At 33.1% G+C, this 6,737-nt stretch overlaps 1 protein-coding gene across 1 annotated transcript in view; it reads right to left on the bottom strand.

The window, feature by feature from the left end:
- Positions 1-2,127, bottom strand: part of LOC111696857 (S-adenosylmethionine synthase) — an 18,498-nt gene extending 16,371 nt beyond the window's left edge. Inside the window, exon 1 of the mRNA XM_023466605.1 lies at positions 2,122-2,127. The gene's annotated coding sequence lies outside the window, so the exon portion shown is untranslated. The remainder of the gene's footprint in view (positions 1-2,121) is intronic.
- Between the last annotated feature and the right edge of the window lie 4,610 nt (positions 2,128-6,737).

The following is a 6,737-nucleotide window of genomic DNA, read 5'->3' on the forward strand; positions in this document are numbered from 1 at the left end:
GGGGGGGGGGGGGTGTCACAACCAAGAGTACCTATTTTTTCTAGTTCTAGAATTGGAGATTTAAAACTAGTTTTTTGATCTTATGATCTAAATTAACAGGTTTTTAAAATTTATACGCAGTTTAAAAATTCTCCAATCTGGAATGAAGGAGATACAATACATTGCTAGAATAATACAGGTTTCTCTTATCTTCTGACCTTAGGTACACATACAATAACAACCAAATAATGCAAATAAGGATATCTTCAGTCGTTTTCATTCAATAAATATGAAGCTAAAAATGCAAAATGTAAATAATAAATGCAAAATATATGCTCACAAAGATCACACAGATACACTAACAAGAAGTTTTTTTATTTGATTTAAGAACCAAATTAACTTCAGTTTTATATTTTAATGGGGATAATGCATCATTAAAAATGTTTCCACAAGTAGTATTTCAACAGTGGCGTAAATAGGGGGGTAATTTACCCACCCCTAGAATCCTGGGGGTAATTACCATTGAACTATTCAGGCCCTAAATGGCAGGGATTACTCCAATTACTGCCCCTACAAGTTAAAGTTTTAAAAAAGTTTTTGAGCGCAAAGCCGCAATGGCTTTTTCATGGAGGAAAGAGTTGTTACTTTGATTTTGTTTTTTAAAAAGTTGATTTTAAAATTGAATATCTTTAAAATTTGCACGAAAATGTGCAGATACTTCAGATGTTCCAGATTTTAAGTCAACATATTCTAAATGATTCTAAATTTTGAAATAATAGACGATGTCATTACAATTAGATGTTTTTTTAATAGATAAAAAAAGGGTATGGGCAATGAAGAACACATTTTTTCTTCTAAAAAATATCATTTCCATGTTAGATTTATCTAAGATCTTAACATACTACATTGACGACAAGAAAATTTTAGAAATTAGAAAATAAACAAAGACAATATTTTTCTTCTTATTTATGCCCCTGTATTTCAAATAAAAGATATAATTAGATCATAGAAAAAAAGTTTTAAAAATAAAGAGCCAATAAATGTATTTAAGCGACATGAAAATAATTGTAAAATAACAATGATTTTCGATTTTACTTTAATATTACATCTTCCTCGGACAATCTACATTCTACATTGCATTGCATTGCACTCACGTAAACTAAAAGATTAAGAAAAGAATTAGAATATATTTCACAACAATACCCTTTAAAGCTTTGTCTGATCAAGTATTGCATTAAAAATCCAGGTTTCCTATTTTAAAAACTGATATTTTTATTTGTGGTTTCTCTACAAAACTGACTCGCGCATTTCTTGCTTCAGAAACAATGGAGAAATGAAGGTTTCAAAGGTACATCGGACATGCCACTTTAAAAATGGAGGGTCACTTGAAATTACGCATGTATTCCATTTAAGTATCATTACATCATATAGAAAAAATACTTTAAAACCTCACTTTTGCCCTTCACTAAAAAAGTTTCATTAAAAAAACTTTAATCAGTACTGCTTTCAGTGTAAATATATATTTGATACCATAATTTATTATACAATATGTATCAATCCTATGAAAATAGATATTTTTTAAAAAGCGTTTCCATCTATATTTTTCATCCCTTGAAGCTTACACCACAGAATTAAAGGGGATTGCCTGGTTTTGTCCCCCCCCCCCTTTTTAGAAAATTACATAAATTTAAGTTTACATAGTTAAAAAAGGTATCAATATTTTTTTCAAAAGAAAGGGTTTTTTTTAAGGGGGGAGGGGCACAACATTTTTTATATCCCGCACTACACAAATGCTATTGTACTCTCGTACGCCCTGATTTTTTATCACTTTTAACAATTTTACTAGTACTGCCCAGTTTGTTTAAATGTAAGAACAATCCCTTTAAAGAAACTGTCTTGGAAATTTTAGGTGACCCTCTATTTCAAGAGTGGCATGTCTGATACACGACGATACTTATTCTCTAATCAGAAGTGTGACAGACACTGTCGTTTTTCTAACTTGATCAAGTGTTTAATTCTGACAATTTCTTCAATACCTTCTACAGAAGTAATGTTGAGTAATCACTTTCTAAGAGAAAAACATTAATAACTCTTTCATTCTTGACCAGACAGAGCTTTTCAGGGAACCGATGTGAATTCAACATGCCCCTCTTTTTAAAAAGGAGGATTGCTTAAAAATACGTTGATAGTAGAGAAAAAAACTTACGGTGGACTCGAGAGTGGCCGAGGAATCCCCACTTCCGGCAACAGGGGCCATCTGAAATAAATAATTTTTTTAGAAACTTTTAAAATTTAATTATTTTTTGAGGTGTACAAACATTAAAAACCAAAATGACACACCATACCGAACTCAGGCACAGGGGTGTTCATTTTACCAATGATTTTTCAAGAAAATTTACACCCCTCAACTTGGGCCAGTCCAAGGAAATTACCGGGATGTGGTCCAAACAATCGTGGGAAACTATATCTAGGACATTGTCTATAATATTATCTATGGAATAGAAAGAACTTGATACTAGGATTTTCAAATATAAGTTTTCTTTAATTGAATTACTAGGGGTTACTTCAGTTGAATTAAGTGTTACTTGTTAGCTGGCTGAACCACATAATGATTTTAACCGTTACAGCCCCTCCCCCCCCTCCCTCAAACTGTTGTACTCTTCCCCAATACTCAATATTTTCACGACAACGTTTTAACCCATGGCAACATCGCCACGTTTTGCTCACAATAGTTCACTTATTTCATCAGAAAATTCAATTGTCATAAATAACAATTTACACACAATTCTAACTCACAACTCACCTTAGTATATGTTTGAGTGTACGAATTTAATGGAAAAGTCCAAAGACGATTGTTGTGGAAGTTCTCCAAGGAACAACACTTGTTCTTTCTGCCTAGATTTTTAGGAAAAGAGGAAGAGTATTGAGGTTCTCTAATATTTATAGACCGCTAGCCGTGCCGCGCCATCAGGTATGGCGGACCGGTCCGGTTCTGTAAAAGTTTCTGCCCGGCTCCAGCGGACCAGTACAACTTCTGGAGAAAGCTGTCTGCAAAGACTACAAACAGAGATATCAAATAAGACGCAGTATTCACGTTTTACCTTAATTTCGTTAAGTGATACAATCCAGGCCCGTAGCCAGGGGGGGGTGCAAGGGTGCAGGTGCACCCCCCTTTCTTCTGAAAGAGGGGTGCAATGACGAATTTGCACCCCCCCCCCTAGTCCCATATAAAAGAAATTGTTTCTAAAATCTAGTTATAAATTATATAGCCCGAGTAAGAATTAATTTCCAAACCAAATTATAATCTATTTGTGCGTTACTCATTAAAAGTGACGGAGTTTTTGTGTACTCTCTCAACTCATCCCCTGAGTCATGTCTCTCCTGTGACCTATCGCAGGCTAAATAACAGTTGATCAGTACACTAGCTGTTGATTAAATACAGAGCATCCCATATCATATTAGATTATCTCTAATCTTTAACGACAAAATAAACCCTTAATACTCGAAGAACTTATCATTTTCCGCAAGAAAATTCTTATATAAGCCTTATGTTATTTTTCAAAATGATTTATTCGAATTAAATTTTCTTATTAGTCCCAAAAATCGCAATTTAGACCCGTTGACGGTCTAATATGATGTGGGACACCCTGTATAACACAACATCAAAATTTACTCATAGTCATTTAATAGTTGTTTAAGTCTAATTAAAACAGTATGATTTATTAATTATATGAATAGAGTCCCATGGAAATGAAATGGTAATCTCCTGGACACTTTCAGACAGTGGCGGATATAAGGGGGGTTATTGGGGTTATTTACTCTCCCCTAGAATCCTGGGGGTAAATACCCCCCCTAGAATCCTGGGGGTAAATACCCCCCCTAGAATCCTAGGGGTAATTACCCCTCCCCCCCCCTAGAATCTTGGAGGCAATTACCCCTGAACATATATTCAGGCCCTGAATAGCAGGGGTTACTCCACTTGCTGCCTCTTCAAGTTACAGTTGCCTTGACCCCTTCACTTCAAAAAAAATACATTCCCTATTGCTTAGTCTGCACTCAAGTGTAAAGACTTCTATTTTCATGATAGTAAAAGTTTTTGCGGCATTTTGCAGATACCTAAACAGTTATAAGCTTTGAAAACTGTTTAAAATTTAAACAAAAAANCGAAACAATAAATGATAAAACTTCTATGAGTTTTCTTAAAACAATTTAAAATCTTACCAATTCAGTTTTTCGTGGCGCACCTTATTTATGTATTAAATTTTAGACTAAAAAAACAGGTCTGTGCCATAAAGTAAAGGGGATACAGGGTGTCCCATGAAACATATATAATAAATGTGACAACTTTAATATTAACTTTGACCTTTGAAATATTATGCGGCATTCGATGATTCCTTCGTAAATCTAACTTTAAAGTCAAATTCTAGAATTAATTTGAAGATTTAGACATGTTTTGGTTTTATTTGATAAATGTAAATCTGAACGAAATTTTTAATATCTCCAAGTTAGTGCTGTTGGTATACAAATATTATGATAACCAATAAATTTCAATCTTTTCCATCGCATTATTTCACATCATTGAAATGTCATCAACACAGCATTTTAAATGAACAAGAATATCATATGTAAACTTCAATTATTTTTATAATTTATAATACACAGATATATATAAATATATATGTAAAAAACATATGTATAAAAAAATAGTTTAAGACTGTTGACAAATACTGTTTCATAATTGAATAAATGAAATACAGGGATAACCAGAAAATTCTGGAATAGAAAGTTGACTTTTAGACTCAAGTTCACACTCTTCACACTGCTGAAAATGGACAATGAGGTTTCAACTTTTTCTTTGGAATATGGTAATATGCAGTCCACTGAAATATAATCTCAATTTTCAGGAAATGACATCTAGGGAATTCATAGAAAATCAATTTTTAAGAAATCGTAGCAATCAATTGCATTTTCTGGTTTAAAAACAAATGTATCTTCAGTTTCAAGACTTGATTAAGCTGATTCTTATTTTTTTGTGCAGTGATATTTTTTGAACCGTTAGAGGGACTTGGCAGGTTCCCCAAATTTTGTGAATTTTCTTTAACAGTCATAATGACATGTTTTAGCAAAAAATCAAAGCCATAAGTGAACTGTATGACTGTTTCAGAACGGCATAAAAAAGAGTTTTTGAAGTGAAATCCTTAAAAATCAGAGCAAAAAGACTTTTTCAGGCCGTTTCTAGTCAGTCAAGCAGTTGACTTTGGACTTTGATTTTTACTACAATATGTCTTTTGACTGTTCAGGAAAAGTTACAAAATTTGGGTACCCTACCATAAACAGTTCAAAAAATATTGTAAAAAAATATTCCATTGTTGGCATTTTCTGAAAATTGAGATTATAACTCAAAAGAAAAGTTTAGGTGTGATGAACTTAAGTTAGGTGAACTGATAGTCAATTTATAATAGTTTTCGATTTCCAAAAGGAGGGGGGGGGGCGTGCGCCCGGCACCCCCTCCTCTTTTCTATCTGAAAATTCCAGTTCTCCTACTTTCTATCTGTAAACTTTAGTTCTCATACTTTCTATCTGCAAACTCTAGTTCTCAGCTTTCTATCTGTAGACTCCAGTCTCCTACTTTCTATCTGTAGACTCCAGATCTCCTACTTTCTATCGGAAAACTTGCACTTCTCACACTCTCTATCTGTAAACCCAGTTCTCCTACTTTCTAGCTGTGAACTCCGTTCTCCTATTTTCTATCTGTAAACTCCATTTCTTCTATTTCTATCTTTAGTTCTCGTATTTTATATCTGCAAAATTTAGTTTCATCCTAGTTCTCCTACTTTCTATCTGTAAACTTCAGTTCTTACACTTTCTATCTGTTATTTTACAGGCATATTAGTTCAAATAATAAGATAAGAAAACAATATCGACTCTATTATGATCAGGATTGTAGAACATCTTTTATAAAATTTGCTAACATGTTATTAATAAAAATAAAGCAAAAGTTATCCAAAATTTTCTTTTTTCTAATAAAGAATTCGACATACATTGATCATAGACAGAGCCCAACCTACAACAACGGAAAGATTCTGTCTCTAGTCTCCAAACCCTGAAAACAACTCTTTCATTTTGAAAGATTCCAACAAGTCAAACAAGCTCCTCTTTATAACCGGGTAAAAGAAATTCGCCCCTTCACCTTAGAAAAGTGCTAGTTGCGCCCTTATGAGGAAGAAAGAATTGGCTTGAATTTAAGGAGACAAAATCCAATATTCAGGTCGCTTTTTCTATGATTTTAGGTCGTCATTAATGGCTCAACCCTTGAAGGTAACCCTGTTCTAAATATTGAAATATCAACCTGCAGACTGGTTTAAATAACAAAATCATCATTAATTTTCCTGTATAACGAATAACATCCAAATTAAGCTAAAACGACTAGTTTAAGAAACAAAATATTTCAGTTAAAAAAAATACCCCCCCACCGTGAGATCAAATTTACCCTCTGTTCCCCTTGCAAAAACTTTCAGTTACAGCCTTGCAAGAAATAGTGAAACAATTGGCGTCTTCACTATTTCATTCTAAAGAAAACTTGTAAAGAATTTTTCTCGTTACTGTCAAGTTATTAAGTAGCAAATATAAATTAACCATTTACCCTGAACATTTTAGTTTGTGTTAAATTAAATTATAACACGTTAGGTTGAATGTTTTCCACTTTTCAATCATAATTACATTTCCTGAAAAGCTAAATTTCGAGGAGGAGTAAAGTT

The sequence above is a fragment of the Eurytemora carolleeae genome, unplaced genomic scaffold (genome assembly GCF_000591075.1).
Source record: "Eurytemora carolleeae unplaced genomic scaffold, Eaff_2.0 scaffold249, whole genome shotgun sequence".
Taxonomy (NCBI): Eukaryota; Metazoa; Arthropoda; class Copepoda; order Calanoida; family Temoridae; genus Eurytemora; species Eurytemora carolleeae.